The sequence below is a fragment of the Dipodomys spectabilis genome, unplaced genomic scaffold, assembly GCF_019054845.1.
Source record: "Dipodomys spectabilis isolate Male_0828 unplaced genomic scaffold, ASM1905484v1 ptg000108l, whole genome shotgun sequence".
NCBI classification, from domain to species: Eukaryota; Metazoa; Chordata; class Mammalia; order Rodentia; family Heteromyidae; genus Dipodomys; species Dipodomys spectabilis.
In genome coordinates, this window is record NW_024870785.1 from 14,272,472 (window position 1) to 14,293,030 (window position 20,559).

Sequence of the window (20,559 nt, forward strand, 5' to 3'; positions counted from 1 at the left end):
CAATGCGCGATCTGAGATCACATCTCTGCATACACCGCTTACTTTAAAATGGCAGATGGCGGGCTGGGATGTAGCTCAGTGACAAAGCGCTTGCCTAGCAAGTGCAATGTCCTGGGTTCGATCCCCAGTACCAAAAAAGAAAAGACAAAAAAAATACAGTTAAAAAAAAGCTCAAACAAACAATAAAATGGAAGATGGCGACATCTGAAGGGCAGGGAAGACCCCATTATAACAAAGAAGATTTTACTCAAGGTCACCTAGAGATGGGGTTGGGCAGCTTTGACTGGTTTAAACAGGTTCCTGGTAGTCTTCTCTGAAGGTCCTCATCTGAAACAAAACAACTTGATGGGAAGTAGCAGCTTCTTCTCCCCAAAGCAAAAAGGGCTGGAGACATGGCTCAAGTGGTAAAGCACCCACCTAGCAAGCATGAAATTGAGTTCAAACTCCAGTACAGAAGGAGGAGGAGGAGGAGGAAGAGGAAGAGGAAGAGGAGAAGTAAAAGAGGAAGAAAAAGAGAAAACACAAATATTAGGGGTGAAGGTGTTTTATTGTCTATACAGGCATGCATATGTAATGAACTTTTACACAGCTAAGTTTAAAATCAAGAGCAGGAAACAGAAGTCTGCAAGTACTTTTCCACCTCATTATTGGGGTAGCAAGCCCAATTCATAGGGTTTATTTTTTCTGATTGAATCTATGTGCATGCGCACGCGTGCGCGCGCGCACACACACACACACACACAAAATGAGACGAAGACTCATACTTCCCTTTATTTCGACTGAGGAAACAGACAAAAGATTAAATAGCCTCGTGTGGGTGGCTCATGCTTACAAACCTTGCCACCCAGGAGGCTGTAATATGGCAGATTGAGGTTCAAGGCCAGCCCAGCCTAGTCCAAAGACTCCATCTCCTAGTAACCAGCATAAAATAAGGATAGAGGTGTGACTCAAGCAGAAAAATACCTGTCCTAAGGATGCAAAGCTGAGCAAGAGTGAAATCATCTGCCTGTTTGATGAAGCTCAAAAATAAAATAAAATAAAAAGGAGGAGCCAGGCCAGCTTGGAAATCTAGAGACAAAGTTCCTACTCAAAAAACCAAGACAACAACAACAAAAACCAACAAAGACGTAGAAAGAGACAGCTGTTCTGGTAGAAGCATCACACTGCTAACATTAGAATTCTGCAGTTAAATACTTCCTTATCATGTCTTAACAATAGGAATTACGGGGAGAAATTTTGTGTTTCAGTGGCAAACAATGAGCTGTCTCCTTCCAGCGCCATCTCCCTAGGTTATCTGATCCTAGCATTCATTCCCCTGGCAGCATTCTACAACTCTGGAGCTGGTAGATAACTAATAGCAACCTAAATTGCAAATGTCTAGTCGGTCCTAGGAGTTGCCAGGCCATCATCACTCTGGTGCCTCAGATAGAAGAAGTTAATTTTGCCTCCATCTGCACACCCTTGTCGACATTCCTTTATCTATCTCAATTTGTGGGCTCTCCGACTTTTCCTTTGAACGAGTTATAACACCCTTCCTTGTGTCCTCATTATTCATTCTGTATTCATTTTATTTCTCACTGTCAGTCATACATGTACCTTTTTTAAAAAAATTGATCTCTTGGGGGGGTATAGTGGCTCACTCCTGTAATTCCTGCTACTCAGGAGGTGCAGATTAGGAGGATCAAGGTCCAAGGACAGCTTGAAGTGAGATTCCAACTCAACTAACAAAAGCTGCCCCTAGTGGCTGCACCTTTCATTCCAGCTACATGGGAGGCATAACAGGAGGATAACAATCCAAGTCAGCCCAGCATACTATTAAAAAAAAAAAATAATGAAAGCAAATGAGGGTTGGCAGCGTGGATTAAGTGGTAGAGCACCTTGCCTAGCAAAGAGAAGACTCTGAGTCTAAACCACAATAATGCAACAAAAATCTTTTTGCGGTGGGAGAGTTGGGTTTTTAATTTTAATTTAATTTAATTTTTTTTTTTGGTAGTTCAGGAACCTGCTCAGCCTTAGGTTGCCTCTGAACAGAGGAATCTACGGCCAACGATTCTTCCTGAAATTGAAATGAGCTCCCCTAAGGAGCAAATTCATTTCTGCTTTCCTATAGCCGTGGACTCCACTTCCTTTGGTGTGCAGAAGTCAGTCGGATCTGACCCCAGTGGCCTCTAAGAAACCCAGAGTACGTGCTACTCACTGCCTCCAACCTCTATCCCACAGGGCTGGCGGATGCAGGCTGAGTCAACACTCACAAATTCAAGAAGGCCCTGGGCATCCTGTGGGAAACCAGCAGTGTTCACTGACTATCTGATTACTCAGCACTGACAGAAATCTGTCCTTCTTTCTGCTTCCCTGAGTCATCGAGGGAGGAAAGGCATTTTATTGGGACTGCTGAAATTATAAAGTGAATTATTGATTCCACAATATCTAGACACACACACACACACACACACACACACACACAAATACTTGAATCGACTTCAAGAACTTGGAGGTTTTGTTGTTAGTGCTTTATTTTCCCAATGATCCCATACACCCACACCAGAAAACCTAAAAATGAATAAAGGAAGAGCTCTAAATTCTTCATTGGCTTGCTGTACAATTCTTCCCCCACCCTGCCCCCCATGACCAGTACTAGGGCTTGAACTCAGGGCCCTTACACTCTTGCTCATTTTTTTTTTTTTTCTTCCTACTCAAGGTCAAGGTGCTGACCCTGGGTTTTTTGTGCTCAAGGCTAGGGCTTTTCCACTTGAATCACATCTCCACTTCCGACTTTTTTTTTTTTTTTTGGTAGCTAATTGAAGATAAGAGTCTCCTAGGTTTTCCTGCCTGGACTGGCTTCAAAACCACAATCCTCAGATCTCAGTCTCCTGAGTCGCTGAGATTACAGGCGTGAGCCACCGACTCCTAGCTTCTAATGGGTAATATTTTGATCACTCTTCTGTGAAAACCAACAGCAGCAGCCTTTGTCAGGTAAAGCATCTTTGGTCTCTGTAGGAAGTGAGATGTTTTGATTCTGTATAGAAAACTGCTTCATTCTCGAACTTCACTTTTTTCTGGGATTGTTTTCCCCCTCTTTATCCTTATGAAGTATGTATTGCTCATTTATGCATAGCCTAGATTGGTTCAGTCTACATAGCTGAATGAAGACCTAAATAAGGTTTAAATAACACTAAAGAGCTAAGGGCTGTTGTCAGAGTTGTACACCTAGCCAGTATTTGTTTGTTTGTTTGTTTTTGTTGGTCATGGGGCTTGAACTCTGGACCAGGGCACTGTCCCTTAGCTCTTCAGCTCAAGTCCAGTACTCTACCACTTGAGCCACAGCGCCACTTCCGGTTTTCTGGTAGTTTATTGAAGAGTCTCACAGACTGTCCTGCCCAGGCTGGCTTTGAACTGTGAACCTCAGATCTCAGCCTCCTGAGTACCTAGGATTATAGGTGTGAGCCACTGGTGCCCAGCTACACTTAGCTGTTTTGACTGAGTGTTCTCAATTCTTGCTCTGCTACTCAGCTGTGTATTCATTAACCCAGAGGAGTAAAGTGCCATGTTTACTCTGAGAATCACTCCGTGGAACCCATCTTTGTTTCTCTCCCAGCTCCTTCTTACTCTAAGATGAAGAATTTCTGCCCCTTTTAGTTGTACAAAAGAGAGGTCTCAGTTTGCTTGGTGGTGCCACAGGCATCAGCCATTTTTGCTGAACTCAACAGAAAATAGACCCATTGCGACTCCATTTTTGTTGTTGTTGTTGCTAGTCATGGGACTTGAACTCAGGGCCTGGATGCTGTTCCTGAGTTTTTTGGCTCTTTGACTGAACGCGGGTGCTCTACCACGTGAGCCACAGCATCACTTCCAGCTTTTTCTGTTTATGTGGCACTGAGGAATCAAACCCAGGGCTTCATGCATACTAGGCAAGCACTCTACCACTAAGCCACCTTCCCAGCCTCACAGATTTTCTTACCTGGCTGGCTTTGAACTGCGATCCTCATATCTCAGCCTCTTGAGTAGCTAAAATTACAGGCAGGAGCCACCAGCACCTGGCTTTCCACTGAGACTCTTAGTTATAGAAGACCTTCTTCTCCCCCTTTGGGCTTAGCCTGTGATTTGAAATATCACATCCATCCATGAACTCATGTCTCCTTTGCAGGGCTATCAAAGAGGACTTGAACAATGCAAAAGCCTTCTTCCTCTGACCTTTGATATAAATTCCAAGAACAACGTGTTCACTTTAAAATTGATTAATTTGGGGCCATACCTTTGGCCCAAGAATATGTGTGTATACACATAATATATAACAAGGTATTTTCTTGGTAAAGTATAATACTCCATTAATTAAAAAAGGAACCACTTTTCATTCAGTCTTTAAAGTATTAGATATAGTTAGATCTGGAGTTGGTAGATTCAAAGAAAGTCTCTAAACATGTTGAAAACATGTTGAAAAAGTTAATAATTAATAGGCAACCTTCCCTAAAAAAAAGTACCAATAGGAATTCTGGTCTTTTGGGCTCCAGAAATCAGCAAGAAGACTTGGGATCCCGTGTGAAACCGAGACATGGGGAATCCTCTACGTGCCTCCATTTTCTTGGCGTTATGCATCTCTATTCAATCAAGTATTCATGGGCAGATCCTGGCATCAGGTAAGACCCCACCTTTTCTCCAATTAGGGGTTTTTAGATGTGGGTCCCAAAGGGTCCCTGGGCAGGGGTGGGTGGTGGTGTCAGAATTTCTTTTAGAGCAAACCTAATGATTCTGGAAACAAATCATGAATCACAAGAGACACATCACACTTCATAAACAGGAATGGAACTTTAGAGAAATCACTCTGGGTGTAGACATGCTTGAAAAGTGCCTGCAGTTAGCAGCAGCCAAGTCTCTTGAGGATCTGTTTTGGGAAAGCGACCTTGCCAAGACTTCTTCCGCAAAGAGTGATCTGAAAGATCTGGCCTAGCTGGTCATTTGGCATCTAAGGATTGCCACCAGGGAGCCCAACACGCATGGATTGTTGGGTTGTCGGATTGCTTGGCTCTCTTCAAGCAAAGAGAAATTCACAAGTCCTGTTTCTAACCGTGTTGAGCTATTATTGTATGTTTTTTTTGTTTGTTTGTTTCATTTGTTTGTTTTATCCAGCCCTGGGGCTTGAACTCAGGTTCTAGGTTCTGTCCCTGAGCCTTTTTGTACTCAAGGCTAGTGCTCTACCACTCAAGCCACAGCGCCACTTTTGGTTTTCTGGTGGTTAATTGGTAATAGTCTCATGGACTTTCCTTCCCTGGACTGACTTTGAGCCTCAATCCTCAGATCTCAGCTAAGATTACAGATATGAGTGAAGGAGCCTGGCTTATTGTATGTTTCTGAGTCTTTACTGTGTTGCCAAAGTTTGTTCTGAGACTAAAGAATCAGCCAGTAGTCTGCCTGTTTTGTCTGTAATTTCATAAACTAGATGTATGGCTAAAGATGGATCTAAAAGTCTGAATAAGAAAGTGGAGTTTAAGTTCCCGGATGAATGGTGCCTACCATCAACAAATGACTGATAGGAAGTTAACTAAAAAATGTGATCAAACTTTGGAGCTATGGCTCCAGAAAACTAGCCTTGAGCAAAGGAAGTTTAAGGACAGGCCCATGCCCTGGGTTAAAGCCCTTGGACTGTCACACACTCACATTTTTTTTAAATCAAACTTAAGATTATATATGTGGTGGTTATAATTAGGAATGAATCACACTATGGTAAAGGCTTGGATTTTTTTTCTTTCCTCAAAGATTAAGCTTAAAGGGAATTCCAAGTTCCTTGAGAATGGGGAATTCATTAATGGCAAATGTACCTGAAAATGTACCTGTTCTTTTGCTCTTAGGTATTATTAATGTTGTTGTTGTTGTTGTTGTTGTTGTTATTTGACAGTCCTGGGGCTTGAACTCAGGGCTTGGGCACTGTCCCTGAGTTTCTTTTGCTCAAGGCTAGCACTCTACCACTTGAGCCACAGCACCATTTCTGGCCTTTTCTGTTATTTGGTACTGAGGAATCGAACCCAGGGTTTCATGCATGCTAGGCAAGCACTCTACCACTAAGCCACGTTCCCAGACCAGGTATTATTTTTATAGTATGTTTTTAGTAGTATTTAGTAGTATTACCTCTTCCTCTCACTGAGCATTGTATAAACCAAATAATTAGAAATGATTTTTCTTCATGTTCATCATCTCAGTTTTAAAAGCATACCCCCCAAATGACTATTTCATAATAATTTAGAGCCACAAAAGTACATTGCTGGTGATTTTTTAATCCTTGGATTCAATGGTTTAGCTAAATGGTCTTTCCTGCCAGCTCAGAATGTTCTATTTGGCTTTGTTTGTTTGTTTAAATCAGTATTTGAACTCAGGGCCTCCCACTTGCTCAGATGGCTGGCTAGTCAGGTACACTACCACTTGAGCCACACCTCTATGCCAACTTTTTGCTGGTTGATTGGAGATGGAGTCTCACAGACTTCTCTGCTCAGGTTGGCTTTCAACCTCGATCCTCCAGATCACATCTCAGGCTCCTAAGTAGTAAGTAAGATTTCAGGAGTGAACCACCACCTCTTGGCTGCTTGTTTGCTTTTATTGACTTATGACATTGGTCTAGAAAAGAGCCTTTAAGTCCTCAAAGAATTTTCAGAAAGCCCCAAAGCCTCCACTATGTACTCCTTGATCCTTAACATATATCCTTCGGTCCATTGAGGGGTGAGGGAGGGCTTTCCAGCAGTGGAAAGATGCTAAGTGCTTTCCTGCACCCAGGTTTCTTTCATTGAGCTTTGTGTTTCTGAGAGTCGAAGGCACTGTTTCATTCAGTGGTCGGAGCTCATTCATTGTCATTGTCAGAGCAGGCCACTGGGGAAAAGCATCACACTGCCATCCACTATACTACTGTTTGTGCAACCAGTCTTGGGACTTAGAAGCCAGCCATGCCAAGAAAGATATTGAAGAGGAAAATGACCTCCCCTAGGTGTATAGATACTGTCTAGATCTTTCTCAAAAAATCTCCCTATCTTGCCATTTTCCTGGGTCCTAGTTTACCCAAACGCGGAAGGAAGTGGTTGTGACTACTACCAAGTTCCTTAAAGAAGAGGAGCAGAGGCAGGAAGCCATTTCCTCTTCTTGCAAAAAGAGCATTGATGACTCCTTCTCCAAAGCCATAAGCTCCTCTTGTGTACAGGTGAAGAAGGCACCAGGAACAGTTTTGGTTGTGATGCTAGAATCCAATGATTTCCTTCTGGTACGTAGTAGGAGCGGCCAGGGTTGCTGGCGAGTCCCCTAGAAGTTCCAGGAGAACCTCCACAAAGTGTCCCTTACTGAACACCAGGAAGAACTTCCTCAAAGACTCTTTTCCCTGAGCCCCATCTCCCAGAATATTTTGTGTGGTGGTGGTGGTGGTGGTGGTGGTGGTGGTGTGTGTGTGCCAGTACTGGTACTTGAACTCAGGGCCATATGTTCTGGCTTGGCTTTTTCACTCAAGGCTGGCGCTCTACCACTTGAGCCATAGCCTCACTTGCAGATTTTTTTTTTTTTTTTTGCTGGTTAATTGGAGCTAACTGTCATAATATTTTTTCTCCCTGAGCTGGCTTTGAACCATCGTCCTCAGATCTCAACCTCCTGAGTAATTAAGATTATAGGTATGAACCACTGGTACCCAGTTTGGGGGGAAAGATGGTTGTTTCAATTAATAGAGAATATAGATGCCAATAGAGAATATGATGCATACTAAACAACAACTAATAAAAATATGATAATTTGAAGTTTACATATATATTAATAATACTCAACTGAAGTAACAACAGGAGCTGTTTAGAACTTAGACCCAAAGCTATATTTGGCTAGGAGGAGCTTTCATAAATCCTGATATTCTTCAGAATTGAGACAATGGCAGGCAGGCCAACTTTCAATTCTAATATAAATCCTCTCTGGAGGATAATGGGCCTCTTCTTGCCAGTTTTCAGGGCAGACAGTAGTTATTTTCCCAGCAAGACACTGGCCTGATGGATCATCCAGCCATTGGGCGAGGTGGAGGCAAAACATTGATTTGCCTAATACAAATGGCACATTTGTACACTGGTGAGTCCATTAGGAAATAAATTGCCATTAATAAGATTTAAAAGAAGTAGTCTAGACTTGTCGCTGGTGACTGTTAAGTAGTAGAGCACCAGCCTTGCATGAAAAAGCCAAGGGACAGTGTCCAGACCTTGAGTTCAAGCCCCAGTACCAGTACATATGCACACACACACACACACACACACACACACACACACACACACACACACGTGTGAGTGCACCCACAGTACACTTAAAGATGCAAAAAGAGTTTTGGGACCTTTTTGCTTAGGGAGGCTTTCATTCATTGCAATTAGACTTAGTCCTGGGACTGGGGATGTGGCCTCATGGTAGAAAGCATACACCAGGCCCTGAGTTTCATCCCCAGCACCGCAAGAGGAGAAGAATCAGATTTGTTGTGGCTTTGGTCATACCAAGAGAGCCATGGGACAAGAGGCCTTGCCCTGGTCATTCAGATTTTCCCTCTGCCCCCAAGCTCACAGGCTCAGCCAGACACAGATTAGTGCCTATGTCTGTGTTTGGTGCAGGGGGAGGGAGGGTCTGCTAATTCCTCTCAGGCCTCCCTTGTCACATGACTAATATTCATGTTAGGGTCCAAGGAAGGAACTCACCATCCAGAAGTGCAAGACAGCAATCAGCCACCAGCCACCCACCCCCCCACCCCCCCCACCCCCACCCCATGTTCTTGTAAAATACTCTTTACTCTGCAGATTTCCCTACCCCTGCCAGAATTTCTACCTGTGCCTAGTGAATCTGGAACCCCCTAAGTGTGTATGCAGGCTGGGGTCACCCTAGAGAGAAAGCCAGAGGACACACCTCTGCCCCCTAACCTACCTGCCCTTCACAGGGACCCCAAGAACTTTGACCCACATGCTTGCATTCTGGGCCCAGAATTAAACAAACCATTTGTACAAAGAGAGTCTGTAGAGCCGATGGTTGAAGGCGCAAGGGCCTGAAAACTGACCTGAAAACCCACTTCGCCAAGTGTGAGCCCCAGCCAAAAGCAAGCCTGGCATACAGCGTCTGGGTCCTCACTCTCTCTCCCTCCCCTCCCAGTGTCCTATTTCCACACCAGCTGTCTCAGTGCCACAGTGGTGGCAGACTGGAGGCTCACACGCTGCTCAGCAAGAAGAGAGGTCAGAGAGGAGCTGGCCTGGTTTAGGCCTGGACAGCACACTGGGCTGACCAGATTAAAAAAAAAAAAAAAAAGAGTTCCAGTATCACTATCCAAGGTGAAATGAGCGGCTCTGACCTAGACTCCAGGCATGCCTAACCTCATTTCTCCCAGCTAGGGAGTTGGCTTGGAACCAGTTCCAAGAAGGGTCTATTTTATGGTGGGGTTTTCTTAGCTGAGAACTGGAATCTAGCCCAATAGGAAAAATGACAGCCCAGAGCTAGGCTAGGACATCTGACCCCCACCCTTGCCCCCTGCCTGGCCAAAGGGATCATGGGAGCCACAGTGAGACTTCAGCCCCAGTGGGAGAACCAGACAATGGGACAGAATTTAGTCTTGAAAGTATCTGTAAGGGGTTCACACACAGCCTCTGAGCTTGGGCTGAAGGAGACGAAATTCCAGCCTTTGACACATTTTGAGGACCTCAGGGTCCGCTTGGCTGCTCTAGAGAAGGTGCAGTTGTTGGATATGACCACGAGGGGGCGAAGTGACATCTTTGCTTCTTCAAGAGAGAGGGATTTGGGCTTGGGAGAGTTTCTAGAGGCTGTTAGCTAAATCTCTCTCTCTCTCTCTCTCTCTGTTAAACTTTGTTTTCCTGATAGTTTTGATTTTTTTCCCTCTCAATAGGGATGGGGGGGAGGGGTTGGAGAGTGAGCAGGAAAAAGTTGGAAGAGACTCCAACTGGTAGAAGCAGAGGCCTCCATCTTTCATGTCCATATCATATCTGGGGTTGATATTCAGGACCTGTGGGAACCAATGGGCACAGCTATCCCAGTGGGGAAATTGACAACCATCTGTCATGAAAATAAGGAGGTGGCCACACTAAATGCTACATCCGTCCCCACATTATGTAAGAAAATAACAGTGCATGTGTCTTACGATCACAAATGTGTGAAAGAAAATACACATCACAGAGGGGAAAAGGTACTGGGAGAAAAATGTACGGAAATGTTCTTCAGCTAAACTTCTATCTGAATTTTCTCTTCCCAATTCTATACCATTTTTTTTTTTTGCAATGCATCTATCTGATATGTTTGCTTTAATAAATCATTTAAAGATAGCTTTACTTCAAGATGAAGGGTTCAAGATGAAGGTTAAATGTGCATCATTTGCACACTAAAATTCTGGGATTCACCTGCAGAATTGGTACCTCAGTGGATCTGGGGTAGATCTATAAATTGTCACAAGTTTTATGGGCATTGTTGGGCTAGGGAACCACTGAAATCCAATAGAAAAAAAATGGTTTAATGACTTAAACCCAGGCCTCCTAATTTCTGGGCTGGAACATTTCTCACAGAAGCAATTTGAGCCTCCAAAACAAATCTGCTTGCTTGCCTCCCTTCCTTCCTTTTCCTCCTCCCTCTCTACTTTCCTTCCTTCCTTTCCTTTGATGACAACAATGATGATGATGATGATGATGATGATGATGATGATGATGATGATGATGATGGTGTAACAGTACAAAAGGGTTACAGTTCAATGAGTCAGGTTATGAGTATAATCCTTCTTGATCAATATCACCCTTCCTCTATTTCCTCAAGTTATATAGTTCATTTTCAATGTAATGGATATTCTGCCTTCATTTGTAACTCTGGAGTGAAGGGCTGGGAATCAATATCTATTGCCTCTAGATACTGACCTCCCACAGCAGTAGTTATAACCTAAGTAAAATACGTGTGTGTGTGTGTGTGTGTGTGTGTGCACGCGCATGCGTGCGTGGGCTTGCTGGTCCTGGGGCTTGAACTCAGAGCCTGGGAGCTGTCTCTGAGTTGTTTTCCATAAGACTAGTACTGTGGCTTGACCATAGCTCTACAGATCTGGCTTTTTGGTGGTTAATTGAAGATAAGTCTCACAGACATTACTGCCTGGGCTGACTTCCAACCACAATCCTTAGATCTCAGCCTCCTGAGGATAGCTATGATTATAGGTGTGAGTTACTAGAGCTGGCTCCAAGTAATAGTTTTAACCCAAGAGATTCATGAAAACATTTTCCTCCAAAACAAAACAGCAGCATGTTGAAAAACATAAATTAAAAAAAGAGGGTCTCAAAGAAAAAGTCCCAAGCTGAGATGCTCTTATAATGACCGGGAAAACTAGTCATTGCACTTAGCTAATTAACCATCCACTGAAATACCACTTGGCAGCTCTGAAAATTTGATCTAGAACATTCTTTTCCCATGAGCTGGGCATTACAGAGCTGGGCAGGGCCAATTTGGTCTCAGATGACAAGGACTGGCCTTTCTGTGACTAGGAAAAGTTTCCAGAAAAAAAAAATATCACTGCCTTCTTTAATTACCCACTGTGTGCCTGGCCTATAGTCAGTACAAAAACACAGTTCCATTCATCTAGGATTTTCCACCCAATAAAAACTCCAGCCCCCTGCAGAGGAGTGTGTGTGTGTGTGTGTGTGTGTGTGTGAGAGAGATTAATTTGACACAACATAAATCCAGTACAACATGATATGTGGAAACAACATTATGCATAGAGCAAAGCAAGAATCTGGAAGCAAATAGCAGTCAGCATGCTAAGGAGGAGTTATACAAGAGAGGATATTTGAGTTGGGTCTTAAAGGACGAATATCCCTAGCCTTGACTGGAAGACTTGACAACCTCATGGGACTCCGTGAGGTTTTGGTATAGTACAGTAGGGCCTGAGGGTTTGAGGGGGTCATCAAAAAGGAATGATCAGGGGAAAGGGCATTGAAAGCCTTTGAGGTGGGGGGGAGGGTAGCATGGCTGTTACTCTAGAAGCCAGATTGGCCACTTGGATGACTCACAGGGGGAGAGATGGTTGGCTGGCTGCCTTTCCTGGCTGGGTTGAGTGCCTTATCTCTAAGCCTGGCTGAAATCCTGGCTACTCCTTAATAGGGTAGGGCTAAGCAATCAGAGATTTTCCACATCACCGGCCCTGGAGTCTCAAACACACTGTTCCTCCAGAGAAGGCCCCAGCTTTGGGCAAATCTTTGGAGTTTTCTTACTCATTTCTGTTCCATATGCTAAGTCATAGGGATTCGATTGCCCTACATAGGCAAGAATACATGGAATCTTCCATCTTGAAATCCCTTCTTCTGCATTTGAAAAGAAAACTATTTAGAAATTCAAAATCTGCTTAATGGAGTGGTAGATCTGCAGTACTGGTAAAATGGAGGAGTGGAGATCTAACTGTATTTTTTTTTTTTTTGGTCGGTCGTGGGCCCTGAACTCTGGGCCTGGGTGCTGTCCCTCAGCTCTTCAGCTCAAGGCTAGCACTCTACCATTTGAGCCACAGCACCACTTCCAGCTTTTTCTGCTTGTGTGGTGCTGAGGAATTAAACCCAGGGCCTCATGCAGCAAGACAAACACTCTACCCCTGAGCCATCTTCCCAGCCCTCTATCTGTATTTTGTGTCACTCTTGGGGCTTGAACTCAGGGCTTTGGGGCTCTCACTTTGCATTTTGATCAAAGCTGGTGCTCTACTACTTGAGCCACACCTCTCCTTCTGGCTTTTTGTTGGTTAATTGGAGATAAGAGTTTCTAGGATTTGTCTTTCTGGACTGGCTTCGAGCCTCAGTCCTCAGATCTCAGCCTCCTGAGTGGGTAGGATTACAGGTGTGAATCACCAGCTCCTGGCAAGTTTACTCATTTGAGATAAAAGTCCTGGTACCATAACTGAACTCCAAATGATGTAACTGCCTAGAGGATTTCTTTTTCCAGAACTCCAGTAAGAACAATTCAAGCCAGTACTCTTCCTCCCCCGGCGCCCCTCCTCCCAAAAAAAAAAAAAAAAAAAACAGAAGTAGAACTGTGGCTCAAATGGTAGAATGCTAACCTTGAGCAAAATGATGCTTAGAAACAAGAAACAAGGCCAAGGCCCTGAGTTCAAGCTCCAGTACTGGTGCGCGTGTGCGCATATACACACACAAAGAGAATGCTCACTTTGCTTAATAGAGTAATTGGAAATGTACAGAATAGCAACTATTGTTTTTAAGAACTTTTAAATGTGCCAAAGTGCTGGGTCTATTTATTTCACTTTGGTCCATGAATTCACCCTAGGAGATAGGTATTATTAGGGCTGGTTTATAGACGGGGGCATTGTAGCTCAGAGTAATGAAGCAACTTGCCTTTAAATCACTTGGCTGGTGACATCCAGGCAAAATTCACAGCCAGGTCTGTGAGCCTGGAAATCTACCTGTCTCCTGCACATCAGGGAAATCTTGTTTCTGGTTCTGCTTAAGGGCAGACTTGTCTACACAGTGACAGGATAAGGGGAAGCTGCTTGGGTCTCTGGGGTTCTCCGCAATCTGATGTCCAGGGGTACAAATTACCCTTCCCACAGGCCACTTGGGCAACCTGCAGAGTCGCTCCATTGTGCATGTTAGTGCCAGGGACCTGGGATGTGCTCTGAGACTCTTTGTGCCTGGCTACTTTTTTTTTTTTTTGGTCAGCCGTGGGGCTTGAACTCTGGGCCTGGGCGCTGTCCCTCAGCTCTTCAGCTCAAGGCGAGCACTCTACCACTTGATCTACAGCGCCACTTCCGGTTTTCTGGTGGTTTATTGGAGATAGGAGTCTCATGGTCTCTCCTGCCCGGGCTGGCTTTGAACCGCGATCCTCAGATCTCAGCCTCCTGAGTAGCTAGGATTACAGGCGTGAGCCACCAGCGCCCGGCTGGCTACTTTTTTTTAAGGGGACAGCCCTGGGGCTTGAACTCAGGGCCTGGGCACTGACCCTGAGCTTCTTTGGCTCTAGGCTAACACTTTACCACTGGAACCATACCTCAGTTTCTGGGCTGTTTGGATAGTTATCTAGGGATAAGAGTCTCATGGATTTTCCTGCCTGGGATAGCTTCTAGCCTTGATCCTCAAATCTCAGCCTCCTGAGTAGCTGGGATTGCAGGCAGGAGCCACTGGCACCTAGCCTAAAAACGATTTCTTCTAACTAGATGTTTGTGGTCACCTTAACCAAGTAAAAGAGGCAAAAGTCCTAATTCCCCTCCCATTGCAGGCTCCATTATGGCCTTCATTATCTAACCAGAAACAGTGGTGCCCCAAAAGAATGAGCAACCATGCGATGTCACACCTGGACATTTTACAGTCCCTTCATCCAAGGGTGCTTAAGGTTCAGGATTGTCTTTTGTGTTGTTTCGCCTTTCCATGGTTTGAATTCAGGGCCTCCCTCTTGCTCAGTTTGCTTGCTCAGTTGCTGCTCTCCTACCAGAACCATCCCTCCATTCCTGCTTTTGGCTGTTTATTCTGAAGATTTTTTTTTTTTTAAACTGTGAGCCTCAGGATCTCAACTTCCTGAGCGGCTAGGATGACAGGCATGAGCCCCAGTGGCCAGTTCAGGATTGCTTATCATATAAACTGAGATGAACTCTCTCGGCTTCCCTGTGGCTCAGTGTTAACCCACAGAACACCTGCGTGCTTTCTTTTTCATAACCATCTGCTTCCTGCCTGTGACTCAGGCGGGGCTTGGAATATTTCCACCATGAAGTCACCTTCCTGTTGCTAGGCGCTGCCTCAGCCACCGCCCTTGCGCCCTCCAGTGGGGCCACCTTTCTGGGGTTGATCTAACCATCAGGATGGGAGACCCTGAAGCACCAACTCCAAGAAGGCACTCAGGAAAGGCGGGTGGAGATCCAGTACCCACCCCGCCTGTGGGTGAGAACAAATGACCAAGGCAATGGGGAAAATCCATACTCCAGAGCAGAACTCTGTGCCAGGTTTTGCGCTAGACATCAACATAGCTCCACAGCCTTTTGCAGTAGTGCACTGGTAGACAGAACAGAGGACAACAGACTGGCTTACCCAATAGGAAATCTGTGTGTGTGTGTGTGTGTGTGTGTGTGTGTGTGTGTGTGTGTGTGTGTGTGTGTGTCTTGGTACTTGAACTCAGGGGCTTGGTCCTGTCTCTGAGCATTTTCACTCAAGGCTAGTGCTCTACCACTTGGAGCCACAGCTCTACTTCCAGCTCTTGGGGTGGTTCATTGGAGAGAAGAATCTCAAGGACTTTCCTTCCCTGGGCTGGCTTCGAACCAGGATCCTCAGATCTCAGCCTCCTGAGTTGTTAAAAGTACAGGTGTGAGCCACCAGCACTTGGCTATCAACCACTTTTCAAGGTCCTGCTCTGTCCCAGATTCTGGATTAAGCACAGAGGCTACATATTGTGAACTCTGCAAACCCATCACTACTGCTCTGTTGGAGGGCTTCAGAGTTGTAAATAGGCACAACATAGGGAATGAGGGCGCAGGCTACCCTAGGCCCAAACAGGGGGCCTGGCTGGGGAGGAGGAATGGGTGTGTATAGGAAGCAAGGACCAGCTGAAGCTTGCAGAAGCCAGCTGGATGCTGGACGGGAGAGGGAGAGTGGACCCTGACATCAGAGCTTGTGGGCAGCCCCAGCCCAAAATGTCTGGAAAATAGCTACTTTCATGGCGAATAAGTGATCCTCCCTCACCCCCCGACCTCACCCCTGCATCTTTCTGGAGTGTTGTACACCATGAACTTAAAACAAGCCATCCCTGCTTTAAGAGGCCTTTTCCCATACAGGCTTGTGTTCTGTGTCCAGCGAAGCTGTTACCTAGGCTCACCCAGTCTCTGCCAAGGACAAATGGCCCAAGGCCAGCTGTTCCCCAGCCTACCCCCCCCTTCCTCTTCTCCTGTTGGCCCAAAAGGAGGGTGTAGTGATGGCTGGCATCCAAGGGCAGAGCTGGGACTAGAAGACAGACTCCACACTCTGGGGACCTGTGCTTGCCAGGGACTCCTGGATAGATAGAAACACAATGTGGAGTCCTAGCTGGGTACTGGTGGCTCACGCCTGTAATCCTAGCTACTCAGGAGGCTGAGATCTGAGGATTGCAGTTCAAAGCCAGTGTGTGGTAGAAAGGCCTTAAGGCTCTTATCCAGAAAACCAGAAGTGGAGCTGTGGTTCAAAGTGGTAGAGTGCTAACCTCGAGCAAAAGAAGCTCAGGGACAGTGCCCAGGCCCTGAGTTCAAGCCCCATAACTGACAAAATAGTAATAATAGTAATAATAGTATGGAGTCCTGAGGGAGACCTGGGAGGACAAAAGAGAGCCAGTCTAGTGTCTAAAGACTTAAATCTAAGTCCCAGCAGCATCACTATACTGACAAGTAGCCTTGGACAAGTTACTCAGGGACTAGCCATTGGTTAGTCATTCTCCATGATGTGAGTGATAGAGCCGCCATTGGGCTGTCCCAATAATAAGATAAGAGGCTGAAACATTCTGCAACCACTCATCGCTGGTCGTAAAAGCCATATTTGTGTGGTGATCAGGATACACACAAGTTCAAGGTTGGCTCTGGCAAAAAGTCAGACTTCATCTCAACCAACAAGCTGGGTGTGGTAGTCACATATGTAATCTCAGCTACTCAGATGAGGAGGATCTTAGTCCAAAGTCAATCTCAATACAACAATGACACTTTAATTGAAGAAATATCTCAAACCAACAAAAATTTTTTTAAAGAGCTGGGAATGTGGCTCATGTGGTAAAGTGCTTGCCTAGCCAACACCAAGCCCTGAGCTCAAACCTCAATACCACCAAAATTAAGTTTAAAAAAAACAAACACGAAGTTGGGCACTGGTGGCTCATGCCTATAATCCTAGCTACTCAGGAGTCTGAGATCTGAGAATCACAGTTCAAAGCCAGCCTAGGCAGGAAAGTCCGTGAGACTCCTATCTCCAGTTAACCGCCAGAAAACCAGAAGTGGAACTGTGGCTCAAGCCACAGGTGGTAGAGCACCAGCCTTGAGCAAAAATAGTGGAGGGACAGTACTCAGGCCTTAAGTTCAAGCCCCATGACTAACAAAAAGAAAAAAAAAATCAAACACAATCACACACAGACACACACACACACACACACACACACACACACACACAAAGCCAGAAGTGGCGCTGTGACTCAAGGGGTAGAGCACCAAACCTTGAGCAACAAAGCTAAGGGACAGAGTCCAAGGCCCTGAGTTCAAGCCTCAGTAAAAGCAGCAGAAGAGTAAGTATATAAACAAGGCCAACCAAATAAATAAAGCAGATAAAAATTCTAAGTCATTTCCACCAGCACATTCTATTACCCCCCTGCCCTTACTAGAAATCAGAACAAGCATTTCAAAAGTAACAAGAATACCAGCACAGGTCTGGATCTATTTCCCTTCACAGAAACAACTATGAAGTTGCTGGGTTCTTGCTTTGAGTCTAAGACCTAGTCCTGAGATGCTGGCTAAATCACAAACTTCCCCCCTCTTCTCTCTCCTCTGCCCCCTCCACCTCTGCAAAATGCATGCAGAGTACCTGAGAAAAGCTGGCTTTGTGCCCACTACGAATCTTCCAGAAGTGATGCTGGATCCTTTGGGTTTCCATGGCACCAGGAAAGCCCATCCTGATGAGCGAAGTCGGGGGATGTACCACTGTTGTGCTTTCTCTGAATGCATTTCCCACCATGCTTTACTAGCTTAATGGGGAGTTTGAAGCTTCCCCGGGCTTCCAAGGATGATTTTCTGAGCAGAGCTTCTCAAGCTTTAATGCATTCATGAACCACCTGGAAAGTTCTAGAAAATATTATGTTTTGTTTTGTTTTCAAGAGATTTGGAGTGGGCTACAGTATCCTGCACACCTAAGGTATGTGGCCAGGTGATACCAACCTGGGGGACCCTGAAGCTACACCTTGAGAATTAGGGTGCTCAAGCACACCAGAGCCCCTCATTTGTTCAGAAGCTGACAGACAGCACCTACTATAGACACCCCCTCTCCCTCTCTCCCTTCCCTTCCCTCCCTTCCCTTTCCCCTTTCCCTCCTTTTCTTTTTTTTCTTTTTTCCCTTTGTCAGTTGTGGGTCTTGAACTCAGGGCCTGAGCACTGTCCCTGAAGTTTGTCACTCAAAGCTAGTACTTTACCATTTTGAGCCACAACTCTACTTCCAGTATTCTGATGGCTAATTAAAGATAAGAGTCTCACAGACTTTCCTGCCAGAGCTAGCTTTGAACTGAGATCCTCAGATCTCAGCCTCCTGAGTAGCCTGCACCCAGCCTTCTTCCCTTCCTGTCTTTCTCCTTCTTTCCTCCTTTTGTCTTTCTCTTTCCTTCTCTTCTTCCTCCTTTTCTTTCTCATATAGTTTTTTCACTTCTTTCTCCTTCTTTCTTTTCTTTTTCATTCCCTCCTTTTTCCTTTCCTTTCTTTTTTCTTTCTTTTTACTTTGGCCCTTTTGTTTTAGTTATTTTTCACATATAGTTGCATTGCTTTTGCCTAGACAGGCCTTGGACTGCGATCCTCCTTCTTACATCTCCTATATAGTTAGGATTGCAGTTGGGTACCACCAGGCCCAATCTCTCACACCACTCTACCACTTCATGCTCATGGGCTATTCTCCAAGCCCTTCCCCCAGGAGGAGAAAGAAAAGGGAGAGAAAAATGTAGCTCTAGCTTAGCTCTAGAAGCAATAGGCAGTGAACCCAGGGGCAAGGGTGGGCTAGGTACAGGCAAGAGGCTCTAACTACCAGGACTGTAAATTAAGACCAACCAAGGGTGACAACAGTTCGCCTTCCCCAGAGTGTTTCCTGTTCTGGTAATCATCTTTTACAACAAATCCTAATGGGATGTCAGACACTGCTCACACTGTCAGACTCAGCCATGACTTAGTTATAGGCCAAACTATCACCAAATGGCTGTGGGTCTAAGTAAATCATTGTGTTCTTCCCTTCTGCCATCTTTCCTCATTGAAGGACAGCTCCTCTTCAATATTCTTCTAGCTTGCTTCTTAGCTAGGGGGAGGAATTGCTTACAGCTCTCTGTTCAGACATTCCCGCACATTTTCTTAGTTCAGACTGTGATTTAGAGGGCTCATCCTGCCATCTTTTTTTTTCTTTTCTTTTCAGTCACAAGGCTTGAACTCAGGGCCTAGACACTGCCCTTGAGCTTTTATGTTCAAGGCTAGTGCTCTACCACTTTAAGCCACAGCTCCATTTCCGGTTTTCTAGTGGTTAATTGGAGATTAGAGTCTCACAGACTTTCCTACCCAGGTTGGCTTTAAATTATGATCCTCAGAGCTCAGCCTCCTGAGTAGCTAGGATTACAGGCATGAGCCACTGTGCCCAGCCTTGCCATCTTACTTCCTTCCCAATCTCATACCTATTTACTGTCTACTCTATGTCACACCTGTGCTCATGGCTGAGGAGAATAAGGTAACAAAAATATGGCATCTCTCTGGGGAGGTGACCAAATCTAGCCAGAAAGTGCTCAAGCTTGGAAATATAGAGAATGCTGACCCAGCCCTACTGAGGCAGGCAGATCACCCCTTGCCAGACCTAGCTAAGTGTTTCCCCAGGAACTTTCCCTTCTATCCCCTGACAATTCCTATTTGAGAAGTGCGAAGGGCTCAGGTGTAGCACAATGGTTGAGTATTTAGCATGCACAAAGCCCTGGGTTTGATCTCCAGCACCATAAAAAGAGAGAGGAAGAAGAAAGGAAGAAAGGAAGGAAGGAAGGAAGAAAGAAAGAAAGAAAGAAAGAAAGAAAGAAAGAAAGAAAGAAAGAAAGAAAGAAAGAAAGAAAGAAAGAAAGAAAGAAAGAAAGGAGAGAAAGGAGAGAAAGAAAGAAAGGAGAGGAAGGAAGGAAGGAAAGAGAGAGAAAGAAAGAAAGAAGGAAGGAAGGAAAGAAAGAAAGAAAGAGAAAGAAAGACAGACAAGCTGGGCCTTGGTGACTTACTCCTATAATTTAGCAACTCAGGAAGCTGAGATCTGAAGGATCAAGGTTCAAAGTCAGTCTGGGCAGAAAAGTCTTCCAGATTCCATCTCTAATTAATCAACCAAAACCTACACTGAAAGTGTGGCTTAGGTGGTAGAGCTCCTGCTGAGTAAACAAGCTGAGCAAGTGCAAGACCCTGAGTTCAAACCCTAGTACCATGAGAGAGATAGAAAGAGAGAGAGAGACAGAGAGAGACAGACAGACAGAGAAAGAGAGAGACAGAGAGAGAGAGAACGCACAACCAACACAAAGTCACACAATTAATTAGGGTTTAATGAGAGAATATCCATTAAAAAAAAACCAATTCTGAGCAGCAGTGTCCAGGGCAAACCCAAAATAAGTGTTTGTCTTTGTCAAATGGCAGAACAGGGGATGAGTGGGAAATGGGGGAAACAGGGAACAGGGAAATGAAGGGCAGAGGCCAGGCTTGGGACTAGCCAAGGCCTGGTGAGAAAGCTCCAGAAAGACACCTCAGAAGAGGGTGTGGCTGATGGGCAGTGTTTGGTAGAGATGTTCAAAAGGAGCAGGAATGTTGGCAGGCTAGAACTCAGGAGAGAAAGGACAATTAGCGGTGCTGGGGTGGGGTGAGGG